At 38.1% G+C, this 23321-nt stretch overlaps 1 protein-coding gene across 8 annotated transcripts in view; it reads right to left on the reverse strand.

The window, feature by feature from the left end:
- Positions 1–2729: 2729 nt before the first annotated feature.
- Positions 2730–23321, reverse strand: part of LOC116265215 (serine/threonine-protein phosphatase BSL2 homolog) — a 118177-nt gene continuing 97585 nt past the window's right edge. The window contains exons 2-11 of one of the 8 annotated variants that reach the window (XR_007574874.1): positions 21300–21397; positions 9910–10003; positions 9687–9826; positions 7272–7344; positions 6599–6645; positions 6409–6503; positions 6163–6281; positions 5996–6050; positions 5402–5473; positions 5181–5296 (exon numbers count right to left, since the gene is read on the reverse strand). The gene's annotated coding sequence lies outside the window, so the exon portion shown is untranslated. Of the gene's footprint in view, positions 4809–5180; positions 6282–6408; positions 6504–6598; positions 6646–7271; positions 7345–9686; positions 9827–9909; positions 10004–10970; positions 11069–20290; positions 20653–21299; positions 21398–23321 lie in introns of those variants that run through there. The other 7 variants (XR_007574873.1, XR_007574869.1, XR_007574870.1 and 4 more) reach the window with 7 other exon arrangements.

Genomic DNA, 23321 nt, shown 5'->3' on the forward strand with positions numbered 1-23321 from the left:
TATGTTTGTTATAACATATACTATAACTATTAAGGCACTGAGTATGCCCATAATATATAGTACTATATTATAACATAATAAACCTATGATGCTTTGTTATATATACAAATAACACTATGCAATACCCATATACAGAGGTACTGGCCATAACAGGGGGGTCTATGTGCCCCTATATTATACATCATACCCCTATATTATACATCATAGTATACTACATATAATCCTTCTTGGTTTAGGGTAATCACACCTATACATGTATTTGTCAGCTAATATATGGCTGTAAAGGATACCGTTATAGAGGTGATATACCCTTTGTTTGTCACATTAACTACACAACCACTTGTAGAGTTAGACCCTATAAGTGGCTAATAACACCACTTACAGTACTGCACATAGCTTACATTATAGTGGGGGTTATATGCTTGTCCCAATATGTATTATCAACTAGTGTATATGGTTATAGGCAATGACAGTCATATATATAATATATAGCTGGACAATATAGGCTATAAAGAATAATATTATGTATATGTGCACAATATGATAGAACATGTATGGGCTAATGGTTACCTCTTACATTGGGCTATTACCACACTAAGCGTATTGATAAGTATGTACATTATAGTAGAGTAGAATATATGTACTAGTAATCTATTCTACTATAATCTGCCCAACTGTTTACAAGGTTATATGCATCTAACCCAACTGTTTACAAGGTTATATGCATCTAATAGTATATGTTCCCAGTATATTCGGTCAGACCCGTATACAGGCACTACGTACCATGGTTATGACTGTGTATATATATTACACTATTATGTTGGTCCCTATACACAAAACCATGTACATAGTTAAAAGAGGCTATCAGGTAGTCACTAGCCCTGCCTTCGGCATCCCCTCCATGCGGTGAAGGTAACACTTTTGGCCAGCTCCCAGTGTGAAGGGTGGTGTGTACAAGCTATGTCATAGGCCACACCCGTGTCGACATGACGCTGGTACTAGTCGCACCACAACCACATCCTTTTTTATGCAAGCAAGTTCAAAATACTTTTCACTTTTTTTCTTCTCCCTATCCCTTTCTTTCTTTGTGTATAGTAATAAAAGTAAAAAGAAAGTATGGATTAAGCTATGAATACATACATCTATATATATATACACCCTCGCCGCACCCTCGCACCCAAATTTTTTGAGATACATCGCACCAGCACTCGCATCCACACCCGCATGGTGTACAGGGCCCGGGAATGAATTCACTGCTCTATGGCTGACCAGCGATTATAGCTTCATGCAGGCAAGTCCCCATTCATAATTGGGGCGGGATAATGGAAATCATAAAAATAATGTCGGGTCTTGCACATTTACTATAAGTTAACACTCACACAATTAGTCAAGAATTGGTTCCTCCCTTATGTTTCTAAACAAATTGCTTCTGAAGGATTCGTTATAATTTGATTTACATAACTAAACGAAAAAGGCTTTTGATTAAATAACAAAACCATCTCCTTATCCGGAGTACATCGCTAGCCTAAACCTAAACCAAAGGTTGACACACAATGGAAAGATAATATGTATAAGCAAAAGAATAGCTAGATACGGACAAATTAGTGATATAGTCTTCCTCCCGCAAGGTTTTCACAATCTCATTCCAAAATGAAGCAAACTTGGCTAAAATTGAAACTAGAATGAAAAGAAGAATGAATCACCTGAAAATCACATGCCATCGCATAAATAAAAATCCTACTGCATGGAATATGTGCATGTGATGAAACCAACACATATACAGTAAACAACATGCATATTTAGATACATGAATCAAAATTGATGCAACTGTAAAGCCTGAGGTGGCCATTGTGTACAAAGATACTGCAAAGATACTGTGTCACAGATCACAAGCCTTCCAATTAAAATGATATACAGCCAAACACATTAGGTGGAATCCAGGCAGTAGACTATGTGATTTTAGGTGCTACAGAAAACACAAAAGAGAGGTCATGATTCAAATGTTAAAAACTTAAAATCATCAAGAAACTTTCATTTCTGTCTGGACAGCATAACACATATCAGAATTGTAGACCACATGCACCAAACACCCACAATCCACAATTCTACAACTGAAAGATATAAACCCAGAGAATAGTAGATGACAGATAAATCATAAAAAAAGAAGAGGGTAAGGTAAAGTTCCTTGTCTTCAGTTAGGTGAGACTCGATTTTCCTGAAATCAGATTCATGTACTGAGGTGACAAATAATTCACCAAAAATTCATAGAGAGAAACTCAAACGCATGTGCCCAACACTTACAATACATAAAGACCCATGTTTAACACCCGTACAACCTTAATAAGGTAGATATCATATTAGTATTTCATAGATGCAAGCATGGCCTATATTTAATTAAATTTCAAGGTGGGTCCACACATGATATCCTGAAAGACATGGACAGTTTAAAATGAAAAAAAGAGAACCTGCACCCTGAATTTATGTAAGTATAATATGTAATCATCTTTTCCATATTTCGCAAATCCAAGATCCATTCCAGAGCTCACCTATATATTTCCCTACCAACTCATGTTACACATGTGCGGATGGGGCCACCAATCCAGAGCATTGTCAATAGGATTGGGTGCGGGTACAGGTCAGTGCATATATGTATGTATATATAGTGCATATATATATATATATATATATATATATATCCTATACTCCGATTTATATATAGGATTATAGTCACAGCTATGTGAGGAAGGAAATTTTATTTTCAAAAGAGAGATTAATTAGATGCTATGTCACACGACGCTGGTGCTAGTCCTGGTGCAGCTCCAATACGCTAATAAAAGTAAAAAGAAAAGACAGATTAAAGGTTTCAAGTACACAGCCAACAAAATTTCAGCCAGCTTAAGGCACAACCCCATCTCCACACTTAAGCAAAACATAACACATGTGTACAGACTCCAAAATCTGCTACACCACATGACACTGACAAGAAAACCGAAACTTCAATCTGCCCTATGTATACTCCAAAGGTTGCCGAATTTGTCAACTTCCTTCAAGATGACTTCAAGCTGTGATACCAAATTGGTAAGGTTTTGCCTGTGGCCGACCAAAGTCCAAAGCCGACGGCCGTGCCTACCCCCAAACTCTCTTAGGACAAATCAAATCCTGACTTCAAAATCCCAATAGGTAAGGAAGGTTAACCCAATCCCAAAAGATAATCATATACAAAATACTAAGAGATGTGAGGCCAGTACAAGCGTCCACGATACAATGAATAAAACTCTCACAACTCACTCAAGCAAACCATCAAACCAAACCTAATCGAACAAACCACACCCACCCGTAAGAGGCTAAGCCAATCGAACAAACCACACCCACCCGTAAGAGGCTAAGCCAATCGAACAAACCACACCCACCCGTAAAAGGCTAAATTGTGAAAAAGAGAGTACCGGCCAAGCTTGGCGAAATAATATCCAAGGACCACGAGGTGAGATTCCACACTCGGGTAATGCAACTACACGGTGGAAGAGGCCCGGCTGCATAAACACAATCCAAGGTATGAAGAGGATGCCGGCGGTTAAAGAAGCCTTCTAGATCACCCGGTTGTAGGGACTTTTCGCCGGAAGACGCCTAGGAGCACCACGGGTACTTGCCGAATGAAGTGGGGATCCGGTTGGAGTAGTCGCCGGAGGGATGCCGGAAAAGTGGCAGCGGCGGCCAGTGGCAGCCGGAGATGGCCGGCAGTGACAAGGTCCACCGATTCCAAGACTCACAAGGATGCGGACCCTGCGGTCTTCCTTGAGGGCTAGGGCTGGAACTTCCTTGAGGGCGGTCTTCCTTGAGGGCAAAGGCTGGAACTTCCTTGAGGGCTAGGGCTGGAACCGACTAATTGTGAACCTTGTAGCTTGGGTTGACTTAGGTGGGATGGGGCTAGGTAGGGTCAGCTTGGTCAAGGCACGGTCTAGGAAATGGGCTTGGTTAGGTGAAGTGGGTCCTAGGGTTCCAATCTAGGCTCAATCGGGTCAAGGGAAGTGGGTCAAATATAGGTTCCAAAAATGTAGGATGGGGAGGATTGAGCTCCAAGACTCTCCCACAGAAGTAGAAGAGAGGCTAGGGGCAAATGGTGAGGTGGAGGGGGCGAGTTGACCATGTGATCCACTTGAGGGATAGTAAGCTGGTTCGGGGTGTGAAAGGGCGAAAGGGCTAAGGGAGAGGACAAGTGGGAGGGTTCTAGGTCCTAAAGTCACTACCTAGAACTTGGGATTGAATCCCAAAAATGTCACAGTTTAAAATCGAGTACAAAATTGACTGGTCCTTTTGAAAAGAGATAAAAGGTTTTCTAGGCTCAATCCTAAGACTGGGTTATGTTGAAGACACTCGGTTAAGATGGAATAATGGTCCAGCCTTAATAATTTATCCCAAATGATATTTGAGACAAACAAAATGAAATTCATCACACTCTACAGGAGTTACTAGGTTTGAGGAGTTTCATCTATCCCATGAATGGATTTGGTAATGGAATGGCCAACATCCTCGCACCTTTTGCTAAATAAATCTTCAAGCAGAAAAAATAAAACAGTTTATAAGAACATAAACCGTCCTAAACACGTCCTATTTGAACCCTTACAGACTATAAGATATAAAATTTCACTCAAAAAAAAAAAAAACAACAAAGCAAACCTTTCCACCAATGTCGTGTGAGGTTAATGACTAAAGATCCAAAATTCTATAAAAAATGAAGACTGGTGAAAATTCTATGGACAACACCTGTTCCATCTGGGTCTTTGCTGTGTCAGGTCAAGAACATGTAGATCCTCCGCAGACAAGCCAGTTGGAAAAGAAATAAAATAATAAATAAACAAATAGGTAAGGTGAGAAAAAGCGAACACCACAACTAAGAAAGAGGCCAAAACGAGGAGTTCTGCTTTCCTCATTCAACAATGGGACAAAATGAAAAATCTAATTAACAGAACAAAATGCTATTAACCAAGAATAAGAAAAGATTTGTGCGAAGAAGAGAAGAAGCATGACATTTTTACCCCCTAAAAGCAATAGAAGAGGCAAACCATATTAAGTGCATAGTTCAAACACTTTTGAAAAGATAATCCAAAACAAAAAAATTGAACATGCCTCACAGTAACAGAACCTATTCCGATGCCCATAATTTAGAATGATAAAAGAAGGAATGTTGAACATGCCTCACATTAAGAAATTAACAGAACAGATGCCCATAATCTAGAATGTAAACAAAGTGGAAAAGAGTACCAAGTTCTTGTTCGCCATAGGTATACAAATCATACAACTGCAAGGCACGTAAAAGTTGAGTGTCTTGCTTAATTACTTCAGTGAAAATCTGGACACTCTTGCACTAGTGCCTTAACCTGAACAAGCTTTTTGTATTCTATACCTTTTCAGTCAAATCGAGTGCACCACTAATAATTGTTGCCTCATCATGTGTTAGTTCCCCACCATTACCAACCTGTGGCATTGCAACAAACAGAGAAGTAATAGATATATTAACTAATGCAAATAAAGAAAGAATACCTTTTTGCTATGGCTAGAAACAAGAGCTTTCAGTTGTGCACGCCTGAAAAGTGCAGACTCATTATGTCCAAGCAGAAAGTCCAGGATCTACAAAAACAGAGAATCACTATGCAAACTAGAGAATATGTTGTACCATGCAGCTGCAGGCCTCCCGAAGTATTTCTCATCTTGACAAACCCAGATATCGTTTCCACGTCCTTTTTAAAGTTAAAACTTTCTTCGGAAGCACCGAAGTTCAAAATAATCACAAAACATGTCCATGATTGTTTAAGAATGCTTTTCAAAATAACAAATGTAAGGATAGGCTTTCCTTCACCAAGAAAAATAGTGTATGTTCAGGAAATCAAAACTGAATTTATCTTTTACAGAACAAAACGATTTTTCTGCATGGGGTCACCTTCCCGATTGGATAAGCTATTGGATAGCAAATTATCATGAGAATATGGACAAGCCCTACCAAAATTGGCACCCACAGCAAGTCCATATCTTGAACAGATGGCCTCTGGAATGATCTGCAAAAGTTTAATGTTGAAATCAGAAATTCACTCATCAACAAAGAGTAGCCTCTACTAATAGTAACATAGGAAGAATCTAACTTAAAACCGATTTTAATAAGAAAGCAACCAATGACTTATATGCATGGAGGTGGGCCTTCTCCTTCTGGCTCTAGTTTCCTCCACTCGTAGGGCTTGGCAGCTGTATCTAAAGCCCAGACATTAGCCAAAGGACTCTCTCACACTTTCCTAATGAATTTAAAAAAAGAAAATCAGCAAAAGAATTAGCATTGACTCTGTAAACATTTCCAGCATATTTCAGAAAGCAACACCAAAAATATTTAACATGTACAAAGAAAATTATAAGAAGAGATACCATCATTTCCACCAATAGCCAACAGGAACCGCTGTCCAACTAGAGCCATCACATGGCCATATCGAGGACCTGGGCCAGCACCTTGTACAACCACCCTAGAACACAAGTACAACCATTTTCATGAGCAAAGGCCTACATCCCAATGAGAATATACGCAGAAAATAAGGAATTACTGAAATTCAACGATCACCTGTGCCATCTAGGTCTTTGCTGTGTCAGGTCAAGAACATGTAGATCCTCCGCAGACAAGCCAGTTGGAAAAGAAATAAAATAATAAATAAATAAATAGGTAAGGTGAGAAACAGCGAACACCACAAATAAGAAAGAGGCCAAAACGAGGAGTTCTGCTTTCCTCATTCAACAATGGGACAAAATGAAAAATCTAACGAAAGAGAATTAACAGAACAAAATGCTATTAACCAAGAATAAGAAAAGATTTGTGCGAAGAAGAGAAGAAGCATGACATTTTTAAAAGGCACGATTCTTACAATTCCAAGTAACTAAATAGCATGTACAACAGTTCTCTGGTCATAAAAAGGACAATCCTTACACTCACAAGAACAAAACTTTTCTAGCACTCCAGAGACAAACTGTGGCATATTTTTAAAATGTAGGCTTCCATGTTACCAAACACTAACCGAGTTGGATAATGAACAAAATAGCTTTGCACATTTTTAGAATGTAGGCTTCCATGTCAGCAAACACATGATTGTATCATAACCAAGTTAGATGTGAGATGCGAAGTTCTTGTCAAAGATATTCAGTCAACCAACCTACAAACTTAAGCAATGTACGATATGCAATTCAAAGACTCTATCAGAATGTGACACACGAACAAATGAACTTGATGAGATTATATTTACCAAAAGAATCAAGTTCTCTCGGGCTGACATTTTCAGGCCTATTTCGCCCGCATGACGCCGAGAGATAGTCGGTCTGCGACACAAGTGAATGCATTGAAAAATGAAAACCAAGCAACTAAGACAACAAAACTCCTAAACAACCCAGCTGGAAACCACTAAAGCAGAAAATAAGCAAGATTGAACTACTATAAAATCAAACCAGCAATTGCCCAATTCAACAAACTAAACAATCAAACTAAATCAAAATAAGATCCTCCTGAAAACAAATCAAGGCAATGACCTTAACCTATCCTGGACATGTGCAATAGCTAACTAAAGGATCTATTCAACTAACCTGACACTAACGTGACACAAGAAGAAAGAATCCGACTACTAACCTGGGTTTAAAACCATGAAGGACCCGAGGACATAAAACCCAAAACTCATGCAACTTCAACGAATAGAACCTTTCAAAAATGTCACAGTTCAAAATCAAGTACAAAATTGACTGGTCCTTTTAAAAAGAGATAAGAGGTTTTCTATGACAGGCTCAATCCTAAGACTGGGTTATGTTGAAGACACTCGGTTAAGATGGAATAATGCGCCAACCTTAATAATTTATCCCAAATGATATTTGAGACAAAGAAAATGAAATTCGTCACACTCAAAGCCAAAGGAGATAGGCAATGAAATGACTTTCAAGACCAAAGGAGATTGGTTAGTTCCTCCAATGACAAGAGATGTCAAGTTTTTACTTTGAAATAATTCAAAAACGATCAATTTAACTAATAAGCATGAGTGCTCGTGTTGTGCAAATAATATGACCTTCATTTACACATAGTACCGTACAAGCATTATGATTCATTTCGCGTCAATGCCGTCAAATCTCTAGAAGGGATGCCTTCCAATTTCCAAAATATGAACATAAAGGAATCATCATTAGCATGTTAGGTAATCAAAAATAGAAGAAGATATTGACCCTAGAATCGCACATCTACCAAAGATTGTCACATTCAATTCCTGCAAGTTCAGCCTTCATGCCTTTAATCTCTTGCCAGACACCTTTTGCTTTTTTTTCCTCTTATTTTCTTTTCTTTCTTTCTCTTGCATTCAGCTTTTGTCTTTCGATCTTCTTTTTCTTTGATTTTTTTTTTTTTTAGGCCGACCTTCACCTTTGAGGGAATACCTCACCACCCCAAAGGCTACTATGAAGCTCCACCCCTTTGGTGGTTGTGTGTAGCTTTGTCGCATATCCAACCCGCTTCACCTTGCGGGTTTTCAACGAGCCAAAGGTTCATAAGTCGTTATCTTCGCGGTATAGACATAAATCACCTATATGTCTACCCGGTACTCTTGATTACTGACCCAGAGGAACGACTACACAAGCCCCGAGCCCATCTCTCAACTCTCATTTTGCTATCTTTCAAGATCTTACAAAGCATTTTGGCTTCTCTCTCAGGATATTTTCCTGCTAAATCCTTGCAAATGTTTGATTATCAGAGTCAATAGCATTTCCTAGTTTTGACATTCTCAACTTTACAGGAAGTTTCCTTACTGCTCATATCCAGGATCTTTTCAATTTTCCTCTTCCATTGTTTGGCGACAAAAACTTGAAATTTTATTCTTCTACTCAAGGAGGTACTAAGAATAAAACAAAGCCACATCATGGTGTGAGAAGATACTTTTAAAATGTTTTCAAGCAAAACTAAAAATTATCACTTTCACAAAAAAATCTTGACATCAAATAATATATCATCAAGAGGAAGGAATTCTACTCTAAAGAAGAGGGTGAATGCAAAACAACATAGGTTGGTTCAGTAGAAAATTGAACTTCACCAACTCTCCTAGGGACTTCTATACAAAAGGTTGGTTGTCGATATAGATTAGTAAACTCATTTAATCTGAAAATTATTGGATGACAAAAAAAAAAGAAATTAACAATCAATTACACAATTAAATTTAAAAGTCAAATGCAAACAATCTATCTACTCTATCCCCAACTATCTAATTGATCCTTCCTTGCATTTTAAGCTCAATAATTCAATAATAGCAAAAAAATGGCCATTTAATACAAGGAGAATAGAAACACACCCATAAAATGGAGTGAACCTTTAATTACTCAGTTGAATCCTATTTTTTACTAACTTCAAGACATAAAATCACACCTAAAAAAAAATCAAAACAATTGAGCAAGCAAAATTACAAACCTTTACGCCAGTGCCGTGTGAGGTTAATGAGAAAGATTCAAAAATCCAAAAAAAGTTTATGAATGCTAAATAATGTGGCAATTCCAACCCAAGTGGCTCAACTGAAAACTGGTTTCCATTTAATACATATCAAAGAACACATTCTTTAACAATAGATTTCCAAAATTGCATAGTAGTTCTAAAGATATGATTGAGACAATGACAATAACATGATTTTTGAGATGCTTACATTGCATTACTTTGTTCCTTGAAATCATCATCTGAGGTTTCCCACACTAGCCGACCCAACTACTCCCCTCCGTTCCATATCCAAAACTGCTTCAACAGCATCGTCTATCTTACCTTCTCTCCAACAGGCAGTCATAAGAACTGAGAAGTTAAAGGAAGAACACATACTTTAGCCTTAAGTAATATCTATGAAATGCATTTCCAAAAAGTAAAGATGACATCACCTTTATATGTGTGAGAATTTGGAGCAAGTCCTCTTTTTCTCATTTTTCCAAAAAACTTGTGAACAAGCTCATATTTTCCTGCTTTTAACATCACCTTCCAAAGGAGGAATTTTATAAATAGCATGTAAAGTGAATCTCAGGGCAGAAGCAAATCACTAATAAGAAGCACGAAGCAAAAATACATCTCATGAAGTACATATGCATCACAACCATATTGCTCTCATCTTCATGAAACCAGCAAAGTGATGTCCGCATGTTTTCTAGCTGTATTGCAATTTGCAACATCTCATGTTCAAGAAATTTCCACAAACAATCAATATGGTCAAAATGCCATCATGCTCAACTTCATGAAGCTTTGGCAACATCCTCACCAAAATGAATTCTTATCATATCCTCCTCATTTTCACATGAAATCTCTCAATATCATGAAACTTGTTGGTACACTATTTTATAAAAGATATTCTCACGTGTCAGTTCTACTTTCCATTTACAAACACAATCAATTTTACAACAGTACGAGCAAAAGCAGTTAAAAAAATACACAATGCATATACACAGAAGCAAGAACATTTTGCTCATAAATAAGTTCATTAGCCCATTTGATTGCAACATTTTCCTTTTTCATAAATAGCTTTAGCTAGAATTTGCTGGCAATTAGGCATCATTATCCATTGGGATAGTTCAATAACCATTAAACTACATGCAAGACCATCTACATGTTATTAATCAAATTCAGGAGCAAGAAAATAACTTTGAAGACCAAAAAGTAGTCCAAGATAGGGTAATTGCAAAATAATGGTGAGCAGGGTTTGCTTCCTAAACAGCTTTTCATACTTTTTATGTATTCTTCATTCTAAAGATGAAGCAAATCCCAAATGACGTGATAAATGTGTGTGTGCATCTGTTGCATATGTGCTATTTTGTAAGATATGCATTTTAAACTGAAATTTAGAAGCATATGTTGTCTTGCAAAAGAAAAGAACAAAACTCTATTTGTAAAAGAAATTATAAATGATGTAGAATCTCAAAGCTTCACAATATTTTTTCTGTCAGTATCTTACCTTATGAACATGGGGAAGCTAACTATAAAGTAAATTGCATAGAACAATGATCCCACTCTGTACATTGCTGAGCGATCTACAAACTCATGGTACGGAAACTGCAGATCATTCAACATAAATGTGAGAATGGCACATAAAACTTTCTCTGGAAAAGGATTGAGGATAAAACACAGTAAGCAAGTTCATTGCCTCAACCTAATTTCAGATCAAAAACAGGCAGAAGAGAAAAATTTTAGTGCAGAATCCACTTTTACATTGGGTACCCGTGATTTATCAAGATGTTTCTGAACTTCCAAGTATAAAACATGTCTTATACTAGTGGCTAAACAGACACAAATAAGGAACCAAAAATGACATAGGAACATGTGTTCAGCATAACCTTGGAGTTAGGTTGCTATCATTTAACTTTGATTAGATGGATGTACAATAAGAAAGCAACCAGTCACAAACTGAAAAATTAACAGCAGCAGCGGCAAAATAGTACTAGTAGTAGTAAAAGTCAACGAGTCATATATAGTAATGCTTGCAAAAGCACTAGCAGCAGCCGCAGAAAAACAAGAAAAAAACCTTGAGAGATCTTCAATGTACATTGGTCACTTTGAATTTTGAAACATAGATCAGAATAAGATTTTGATACTTTTCTACCTAATTCCTACTTGATGAGGTAAGTGGAGCAATGTTAGACTCATTGGTCACCTGTGCCAGCTGCCCGCCTCACTGTAATAAGTACGGTTTAGTAAAGTTTTTCCTAAAAAATTTGGTGTACGTTGAAAATTTACCAATATCAGGCAGTGAAATGCCACCATTTACATTCTTCATAAGTGGAGGCACCAACCTACTGCTACAGGCCATCCTTGTTACCAGAAGCACATACTTTGTTTGTGGAGATTTTCATGGCCAGGCTTATCCTACGTTAACTTAACTGTGGCAGATGTTAATGTTATTTTTTCCTTGCCTCTGCTACTTTTTCCCCATCACTTTGACACATATTGCTTCATGTCCATCTCCAGTTAAACCTGAAAGGAACAATATAACGCACAAACAGTGCTGGTGGCCTGCTGATGACACATGTTTACTCTTAATCCACTGCTTTACCTAGAAACAGAAAATTAGTTTCTGTACTTTTTTATTATTCAAAAAATAATCAATCAATGTAATGGAAAATTTTCCAAAGTAAATTTGTAAAGCTCTAGTAGGCCAACATAGTATGGATATTCTGAAACAAGAATTTGGCTTAAATGGAAACGTTGAATAGGTGGTTACAGATTATCTTGATAAGAAAATGTTGAAAATTAAGGGAGTTATTTGATTAAGCTCAGGGTTTTCTAATATTTTCAAGAGTTTTTGAAGAAGAAAACAACTAGTATTCGGAGTTCAAGGCCAGATATGACTTCTCAATGGTGATAGAAATGTAGCACCAATATCTGTAACCCGAAAACAGCACTCAAGCAGGAAGATAGAGAGAGAGAGAGAGAGAGAGAGAGAGAGAGTGAATGAAAACAAGAAGAAACTGAGGAGAAGAAGCCGTAGCCAAAATGGTTTGCACGGCCTCTATTTATAATCTCATTTTCAGAATTCTAAGAGTCTCCAATCGTAGAATCCTAGGAGATTTCACAAGCTCCAAGGACATTAATTACATCATAGAAACCTAAGAGACTTCACATATTACAAGGATATTAACTACAACATAGAATCCTAGGAGACTTCCCATATAACAAGGATATTAACTATAACATAGAATCCTAGGAGACTCTTCACATGTTACAAGGACATTAAATATTTTAACACATTCTACAAGGAGGTGGAATCCTAAGAGACTCCTCTTCAACGTGCTGGTGAAGGATTTATATTTTAACACCCTCCCTCAAGTTGTGCATGGTTTTGCACCATGTACAACTTGCCTTTTAGAAACCAGAATCGTTCCTTTGTTAATCCTTTTGTAAATAAGTCTGCAACTTGTTCATCTGTACGAACATAAATAGGCTGAATTTCCTTGTCTTCCACCTTTTGTCTAACAAAGTGTTGATCAATCTCAATGTGCTTTGTTCGACCATGTTGTACGGGATTAAAGGCAATGTTAATAGCGCTTTGATTATCGCACATTAACATTGATGTTTTAATCTTTTCTCCAATGTCTTCTAGCAAATGTCTAACCCATGTAACTTCAGCAGTACCTGCAGCCATGCATCTGTATTCAGCTTCAGTGCTGGATCTTGCTACTGCCTTTTGCTTTCGACAACTCCAAGACACAAGATTACGTCCAATGAAAATACAAAAACCAGAAATGGACTTTCTTTGATCGGGATCTCCAGCCCAATCTGCATCTGTGAATGTCATAAGTTGATGTCCAGTAGTTATATTTTCACTCTTACCATAAACTAAGCCATCTCCTGCTGTCCCTTTAAGATATCTTAATATTCTTTTGACAGCATCCATGTGAGTATCTCTAGGTGCATGCATAAATTGGGATACTTGATTCACAGCATATATAATATCTGGTCTAGTAAATATAAGATATTGAAGTGCCCCAACAATACTTCGATATTGCGTAGGATCTTCATATAACTCCCCATCTTGAGCACTTAGTCTTTGATTTAGAACACTAGGAGTTCCAACAGGCTTACAATCAGACATACCTGACTTTTTCAACAAATCCAACGTGTATTTCTGTTGTGTCAATGTGAGGCGATTATTGTGCCTATCAATCTCCACTCCAAGAAAGAATCGTAAATCACCAAGCTCTTTCATTTTGAAGTTTTGCATCATCAAAACTTTAGCTTCTTCTATGTGTTTTTCTGAATTGCCTGTGATAACAATATCATCAACATATATAAGAAGTAAAGTAAATATGTTTTCCTTTCGATAAATGAAAAGAGAGTGATCTAGAGGACATCTCCGAAAACCACATTCTTGAATCTTGCAAGAGAAACTGTCAAACCACGAACGTGAGGCCTGTTTAAGTCCATAAATAGATTTTCTTAGTTTGCAAACCCATGCATGAGAGTCTCCTTTCGTGTATCCTGGAGGTTGTTCCATATATACTTCCTCCCTTAAATCACCATGAAGAAAAGCATTCTTCACGTCCATTTGATGTAGTCTCCATCCATATTCAACTGCCAATGATATAATCACGCGAATTGTTCCCATTTTGATCACAGGGCTGAATGTCTCATCATAATCTTCTCCATATTGTTGTGTAAACCCTTTTGCTACTAACCTTGCTTTGTGTCTTTCTATGCTGCCGTCAGGTTTGTATTTAATTTTGTATACCCATTTGGAGCCCACTACGTTCTTTTCGTGTGGCCTCGGAACGATCTCCCATGTTCCACATTCATGCAAGGCATCCATTTCTTCTTTCATAGCCTTTCTCCAATGATGTGATTTTGATGCTTCATCAAATGAAGTAGGTTCTTCCTCCTTGCCAACTTTTGCCATGAATAACTGAAAATCAAGTGATAAAGAATCATAGCTAACCCACCTGTGAATGGGATGACGAATGCGTTGGGATCTTCTAAGGTGGGGCATGTTGTCTTCTTCACTGTGAGCATCTCTGTCCCTTAGTCGTCGACTGTAGATAAGACCCGAATACCGATGTGCATCGTTGCTCTGTTCATTATTGTTTTCGTGATGACTTAATGACTGTGTTGGATCTTCTTGATTTTCACTTTGAGCCATATCCGACGGTTGTATTGCTCTCTCTGAATCTTCACTTTGAGGCACATCATTTTCTATAACAGGATCTGCATTGAATAACTGTGTACTGGTCCAGGGATCATAAGATTCAATGGTCATAGGCATTTCATTTGTATTATCAAAACTATGTTCATCAAAAATGACATTTCTTGAAGTTTTGATACGTTTAGTTGTTGGATCATAGCATCGAAAACCTTTATATTCATCAGAATATCCAACGAATCTACATTGAATAGCTTTGTCTTGAAACTTGTTCCTCAAGGCAGCATCAACGTGAACATAGCATACACAACCAAAAACCTTCAAGTTCTTGTAATCAGGTTGTTTGCCTAAGAGTGTAAAATATGGCGATTTAGACATCAAGAGTGTCATAGGCAAACAATTTATTATGTATACAGCAGTATGGAAGGCTTCAGTCCACAAGGAAATGGGCACATTAGTATCATGCATCATGCTCATGGCGCTTTCAACTATATGTCGATGTTTCCGCTCAACTACACCATTTTGTTGTGGTGTGTAAGGGCAGGAAATTTGTCTAGTTATCCCTTTTTCACGTAGAAATTCAATAAAATCAAGCGAGGAATATTCTCCCCCTCCATCACATTGAAAATGCACCACATTGGATGAAAATTTAGTTTGAATCATGGCATAGAAGTTTCGAAATATGTGAGGTACTTCTGATTTGTGTTTCATGAAGTAAATCCAGGTGAAACGTGAGTAAGAGTCAATGAATAAGACATAATATCTTGACCCAGACATGGAATCAATAGGGGCTGGCCCCCATACATCAGAAAAAATAGTTTCAAAAGGTTTGGAAGCCCTTTGATTTATATTATGGAAAGGTAAAACATGACTCTTACAAAGTCCACAACTTGAACATTTTTTGACACTTGAAGTAAGAGGTAAACTTGATCTTGGAATGAGACTATCTGTGACAAGTTTTTCAATGAAATGTCGACCACAGTGTCCTAGCCGACTATGCCACAAATCAGACTCCAAAAATTGGTTAGGGCCCCTTACTTTTGATTGAAAATGGCAAGAACTTGGCACTGATGACGCATTATGAGAAAGAGAAAATGTCTTCAATCCTATATCAAAAGTGGATGAATCCTTGGGTAGACATTCCTTGAGGACGTACATATTCCCTTGACGCTCCCCTCTAGCGAACATTTTCTTCGTTTGGAGGTCCTTGACATAGACAGAAGAAGGTGTGAATTCAACAGAAGAGCTTGTATCATCAATGAGTTTAGAAATGGATATGATGTTCTTTTTGATATTGGGAGCAAGAACAACATTAGACAGTGATAGAGACGAGGATGACAATGGAATATGTGCATTTCCAATATGTGTAATAGGATGAGATTTTCCATCACCTGTTATAATGCAACTTCTACCGTAATGAGGGGATAAGTTAGTCAATTTACCTGCATTTCCTGTCACATGGGTAGCTGCACCTGAATCCAAGAACCATTCTCCCTGCTCATTTTGCTTTATAGTCATCTTTGAGAATGCGGCCATCAATAGCTGTTGCATATCTTCAGCGGTGGATTTAGAACTTTGTCCTCCTTGTTTATAATCATGTCTTACTCCTTTGTTTTTATTTTGAGGATTAAACCAACATTGTGCCTTCATGTGTCCTTTCTTGTTGCACTGAAAACAAATTGGTATTTTTCTTGAAGTATCCAAAGGAGACATACCTTGGTTATGTGGTGTTGGTAGAATGCCACGACCACCATGGTTGGAGTTCCCATGGCTCTTACCAAACTTTACATTCATAGCCAACACATTTTGGGAGTTCCCTTGATCAGTCCTTTCAATGACTCTTTTCATATTCATTTCATGTTGGAGAAGTTTACCTTGTAGTTCGTTGAAGGAAGGCAGAACAGGAAGGACCTCAAGAGCTGTAATAAAAGCATGATAATCATGCCCAAGTCCATTCAAGGTTTGCTGCACCTTTTCCTTATCAGAAATGTTATTCCCTGAGGCAGCAAGTTGGTCTGCGACGGCCTTAATACGCCCCAAATAATCCATGATAGACGTTGAACCTTTGCTCAAATTCTGAAATTCTTTCTTTAAGTACATAATTCGAGCTTCTGATATTTGGGAAAAGGTATCAGCAAGGGTTTCCCATAATTCTTCTGCAGTACAATCATCAGAAACTGAAAGTAACACTTGTTGAGATAAAGTGGACAAAATATACGCAACCAGACTTTGATCACGTCTCATCCACATAGCATGTTCAGGATTGTTGTCTTCATGAACAGCAATAACTTCTCCTGCCTCATTTTTTATTTCCTGTAAGACGGATATTGGTGGAGCCTTTGTTGAACCATCGAGATGTCCAAAGAGGCCTTGACTTCTTATGAAAGGCATGATTTGCCTTTTCCAGATCAGATAATTCTCATGGTTGAGTTTTTCGGTAATAAGGTGAGGAAGAAAACTTGAGGACATGCCAGAATGCGAAAGGTTTTCCATGACAGCAGAAAAGAATGGTATATAGGTAGAAGATGAGAGGGAAAGAAGACACGATATAACAAGATGTGTCCTTGGTAAGCAAGAAGAAAAAAGGAACAAGAATTGCGCAAGAGAAAAGTAAATTCAGGATAGAGACAAGATGAGAAAAGAGTTCTAACCAGATCAGACCTGTTTGGGCATTTCGTTTGGTAGAGATAACGTAACCTGGCGCTCTGATACCATGATAGAAATGTAGCACCAATATCTGTAACCCGAAAACAGCACTCAAGCAGGAAGATAGAGAGAGAGAGAGAGAGAGAGAGAGAGAGAGTGAATGAAAACAAGAAGAAACTGAGGAGAAGAAGCCGTAGCCAAAATGGTTTGCACGGCCTCTATTTATAATCTCATTTTCAGAATTCTAAGAGTCTCCAATCGTAGAATCCTAGGAGATTTCACAAGCTCCAAGGACATTAATTACATCATAGAAACCTAAGAGACTTCACATATTACAAGGATATTAACTACAACATAGAATCCTAGGAGACTTCCCATATAACAAGGATATTAACTATAACATAGAATCCTAGGAGACTCTTCACATGTTACAAGGACATTAAATATTTTAACACATTCTACAAGGAGGTGGAATCCTAAGAGACTCCTCTTCAACGTGCTGGTGAAGGATTTATATTTTAACAAATGGGACCATGCAGTCTGCAGGAGTTGGAGTGCTTTCTGTGTTGAAAGATCCTCTAGCACTGGTAGGAACCGCATGCTTTCCTTCATATACTATGAGGGTGGTGGGAATGTTAAGTCTCCCTTCCAGTGGAATAACTATTTGTGCAAAGAACTTTCACTGAATGCAAGTGAAACCTGCCTTGTAGATGCATGTTTGTAAGTGGTAGGAAAGGCTTACAATCACCTATCAAAAGGGAAAGCTAGTACTTATATGCCATTGTTCTGCTTCATTTAGTTATTTCTTCTGGTAGTATTCTATAAAACCTAATCCTTGGAAGCTTATTTACTATTTAGTGTGTAGAAGATGCGTCACTAAGGTTGTAAGCATGCAGTATCAACTGCTGACAGTATAGTTGCTTACATGTTCTTTTTTTCCTTCTATCCATCAGAAAGTTGCATTTGCATACACTCTATCAACTGTGTTTGTTGATATTTTTTCATTATGATCTTGGCAGTATTAAGAATTAATTGAATTAAAATGCACCTAAAGTAGGCTTGTTGGACTTCAGATGATTGTATATATGTCTTTTCTTGTTACGTGACTAATGTGGGTTCCAAAAAGAACCAGTTCTTCTGCTATCTGATTTTGGAATTTTATGCAAAAACAGAATGCTGAAAAATCTTCTGAGGACTCAGCAAAGGCTGATAGGAAAAATGACTTTCTTGTAAAAGAAGTGCAGGCAGAGCCTGACCTGAATCTGTCTATGAAGGTAAATGGAACAAGTAATTCAAATGAAGCTTTTACTCCAGATCATAGAAAATCATCTAAAATGACATTGGAAGAAGTATCTTTAGGTAGTGACTGCCCAGAAATTAATGGACAGTCTGAATCTGCACATTTGTAACAGAACACAATTTCAGACATATCATTAGCTATACGCACAGGTGCTTTATTATCAGATACTGATAATGTAGATGGTGAAGCTAGACTAGCTAATAGTGCGAATGTTGTCAATGCAAGGGTGCTGAGTGAAGGGACTCCAGGGCAAAGTAATGAGGTTGCCTCATGCACACCAGTAGTACCAAAAGATTTTGATAAAGACGTTGAAAAAGGAAATGCTGCCTCCAAGATGGCAGAAAACCAAATGACTGCAAAGAGTGACAGCAGAATAGATCATGAACACAAAAATTGCGGAGAAGAGCCTTGTAGCACAGGTTTGGAGATGGGAGACAACAGGACTATTGGAAATGGTGTCAACACAAAAGTAGTAGTGCTGAAGGCTCCAGGTGACAATGATAAGACTGTAATGCACACTGAAGTGGTACAAGAAGTTCATGATTACAAAGAACATGGAAAAGGACCTGCAGACACTGGTTTGGATAATGCACATAACCACATAAATGCAGACAGTCTCATTTCAAAGGGGATGATGCAGAATGCACCAGGGGATAATAGCAAGATCATGTCTGGGAACTCACCAAGACCTAAATGTTATGATTACAAAGAGGGTGGAGAATGTCCGAGTATGGTTTCACTTCAGAGATGTCAGACAATCAAATAACTGCAAACAATCCTGCCACAAAAATGATGGTGCTGGAAGCTGCAGGGGATAACAGTGACATTGCATCAGGCAACTCAGTAGGACAAAAAACTTATGACTGCAAAGAAGGTGGAAGAATTCTGGCTGGTTCAGACACAGTCAGCAATGGTGTTATAATAGATATAGGAGATTTAAAAGTTGAAGAAGAGGCTGAAGAAAAAGAAGAAAGAAACACTGTAGAAGGAGGTGAAAATAACAAAGGAGTGCAGACGGATAGCCTGGTGCTTGCATAAATCATTAGTTTTAGTAATGGAGATGGAGAAAATGCTGATGAACGCAACAAAAGTGCAGCAGAGGATGGAGATACTGTCCATGCCGATATAAGATTGCTTTCCTTTACAGGTTATAAGCCTGTTGTCATTGGCTACCAGCAAAATCAAAATACACGAAACTAAGTTTAAAATTGAAGACGAACATATCCAAACCAGGCCCAAGAACAAGCATCCGTCATGAACCCAATCCCAACAACAGAATCAGCAAAAGCAAGAATAATCAGAAAAGCCTAAACATCACCAAAGCGTCACACCCAACAACAGAATTCGCACAAGAAAGGAAACAGACAGTGAATCGAAGACAATAAAATGCAGTCGACGGTAATTATGAGAACACCCAAAACGGAATACATGAAAACCCAACAAAAATTCTGTGCCCTGCAATGGGCATAGAAGTTACCGGGAGGAAGAGAAGGGGAAACAGACATAGTAAGGAGCCCTAATGTTGGTAAACAGCACGGCAGCCATCGTAAACAGCAATGGGCCGATGGGCGATGGCTGCCGGTGGAACAGAGGAACAGAAAAGGGAGCTCAAGACGGCGAGAAGCGATTCGCTGTTCGGCTACCACCTACCCACAGCAGAGAAAAAGAGAGAGAGGGAGAGAGAGAGAGAGAGAGAGACATGAGTAACCTGACGAATGAGGTTGTTCCACGAAAAACTACTCCAAACAGCATCCACGAACAAGTTCATACCCACGATCACAGATCAATTTTGCTCCACATCATCCACTTGAGGACGCCAGACGGGAGATCGACCGTCGGAGAGTTGGAGGACGCGGCGGCCGGCCAGGGAGAGCGGTAGTCGGGAGTGAAGAACTCGACGAGCGTCGAAGAAGATGCAAGGCAAGGCGACGGAGGACTTGACGACCACCGAGGATGAGTGGAGGAGCGAAAGAAAGAAGGCCGCCCGATCGTTCGTGTCACATTTGGAAAGCGGTTTAGTGCGAATCGTTTCTTGCAACAACTCGAACCAGGTATCTTTTGGACCGAGTCACGCTTTAACTAACCGAGTTCATTGAACAACTCCATTCCGCTTACATAAACCAGTCGAGTCATGAACTCGTACATGGTTAAGACTGAGCTCCAGCCAAGCTTTAATGAGCTTAGCTTCTAGTTCAGGCCTACTTCCACAACCACATACATGGCCCTTTGCAGATAAAGAGCGAGTGGTGGGAAACATATACGTCTAAAAGTTTTCCTGTCTTATTATGGACTCCAACTCTAAGCATTGATATTATTGGAACTCTATCCAGAAAATTTGATCTGGTCTCGTGTACATTTTACATGTCATTAATCAAATTCAGGAGCAAGAAAATAACTTTGAAGACCAAAAAGTAGTCCAAGATAGGGTAATTGCAAAATAATGGTGAGCAGGGTTTGCTTCCTAAACAGCTTTTCATACTTTTTATGTATTCTTCATTCTAAAGATGAAGCAAATCCCAAATGACGTGATAAATGTGTGTGTGTGCATCTGTTGCATATGTGCTATTTTGTAAGATATGCATTTTAAACTGAAATTTAGAAGCATATGTTGTCTTGCAAAAGAAAACAACAAAACTCTATTTGTAAAAGAAATTATAAATGATGTAGAATCTCAAAGCTTCACAATATTTTTTCTGTCAGTATCTTACCTTATGAACATGGGGAAGCTAACTATAAAGTAAATTGCATAGAACAATGATCCCACTCTGTACATTGCTGAGCGATCTACAAACTCATGGTACGGGAACTGCAGATCATTCAACGTAAATGTGAGAATGGCACATAAAACTTTCTCTGGAAAAGGATTGAGGATAAAACACAGTAAGCAAGTTCATTGCCTCAACCTAATTTCAGATCAAAAACAGGCAGAAGAGAAAAATTTTAGTGCAGAATCCACTTTTACATTGGGTACCCGTGATTTATGAAGATGTTTCTGAACTTCCAAGTATAAAACATATGTTATACTAGTGGCTAAACAGACACAAATAAGGAACCAAAAATGACATAGGAACATGTGTTCAGCATAACCTTGGAGTTAGGTTGCTATCATTTAACTTTGATTAGATGGATGTACAATAAGAAAGCAACCAGTCACAAACTGAAAAATTAACAGCAGCAGCGGCAAAACAGTACTAGTAGTAGTAATAGTCAACAAGTCATATATAGTAATGCTTGCAAAAGCACTAGCAGCAGCCGCAGAAAAACAAGAAAAAAACCTTGAGAGATCTTCAATGTACATTGGTCACTTTGAATTTTAAAACATAGATCAGAATAAGATTTTGATACTTTTCTACCTAATTCCTACTTGATGAGGTAAGTGGAGCAATGTTAGACTCATTGGTCACCTGTGCCAGCTGCCCGCCTCACTGTAATAAGTACGGTTTAGTAAAGTTTTTCCTAAAAAATTTGGTGTACGTTGAAAATTTACCAATATCAGGCAGTGAAATGCCACCACTTACATTCTTCATAAGTGGAGGCACCAACCTACTGCTACAGGCCATCCTTGTTACCAGAAGCACATACTTCGTTTGTGGAGATTTTCATGGCCAGGCTTATCCTACGTTAACTTAACTGTGGCAGATGTTAATGTTATTTTTTCCTTGCCTCTGCTACTTTTTCCCCATCACTTTGACACATATTGCTTCATGTCCATCTCCAGTTAAACCTGAAAGGAACAATATAACGCACAAACAGTGCTGGTGGCCTGCTGATGACACATGTTTACTCTTAATCCACTGCTTTACCTAGAAACAGAAAATTAGTTTCTGTACTTTTTTATTATTCAAAAAATAATCAGTCAATGTAATGGAAAATTTTCCAAAGTAAATTTGTAAAGCTCTAGTAGGCCAACATAGTATGGATATTCTGAAACAAGAATTTGGCTTAAATGGAAACGTTGAATAGGTGGTTACAGATTATCTTGATAAGAAAATGTTGAAAATTAAGGGAGTTATTTGATTAAGCTCAGGGTTTTCTAATATTTTCAAGAGTTTTTGAAGAAGAAAACAACTAGTATTCGGAGTTCAAGGCCAGATATGACTTCTCAATGGGACCATGCAGTCTGCAGGAGTTGGAGTGCTTTCTGTGTTGAAAGATCCTCTAGCACTGGTAGGAACCGCATGCTTTCCTTCATATACTATGAGGGTGGTGGGAATGTTAAGTCTCCCTTCCAGTGGAATAACTATTTGTGCAAAGAACTTTCACTGAATGCAAGTGAAACCTGCCTTGTAGATGCATGTTTGTAAGTGGTAGGAAAGGCTTACAATCACCTATCAAAAGGGAAAGCTAGTACTTATATGCCATTGTTCTGCTTCATTTAGTTATTTCTTCTGGTAGTATTCTATAAAACCTAATCCTTGGAAGCTTATTTACTATTTAGTGTGTAGAAGATGCGTCACTAAGGTTGTAAGCATGCAGTATCAACTGCTGACAGTATAGTTGCTTACATGTTCTTTTTTTCCTTCTATCCATCAGAAAGTTGCATTTGCATACACTCTATCAACTGTGTTTGTTGATATTTTTTCATTATGATCTTGGCAGTATTAAGAATTAATTGAATTAAAATGCACCTAAAGTAGGCTTGTTGGACTTCAGATGATTGTATATATGTCTTTTCTTGTTACGTGACTAATGTGGGTTCCAAAAAGAACCAGTTCTTCTGCTATCTGATT

This window comes from Nymphaea colorata, chromosome 12, assembly GCF_008831285.2.
Source record: "Nymphaea colorata isolate Beijing-Zhang1983 chromosome 12, ASM883128v2, whole genome shotgun sequence".
NCBI lineage: Eukaryota > Viridiplantae > Streptophyta > Magnoliopsida > Nymphaeales > Nymphaeaceae > Nymphaea > Nymphaea colorata.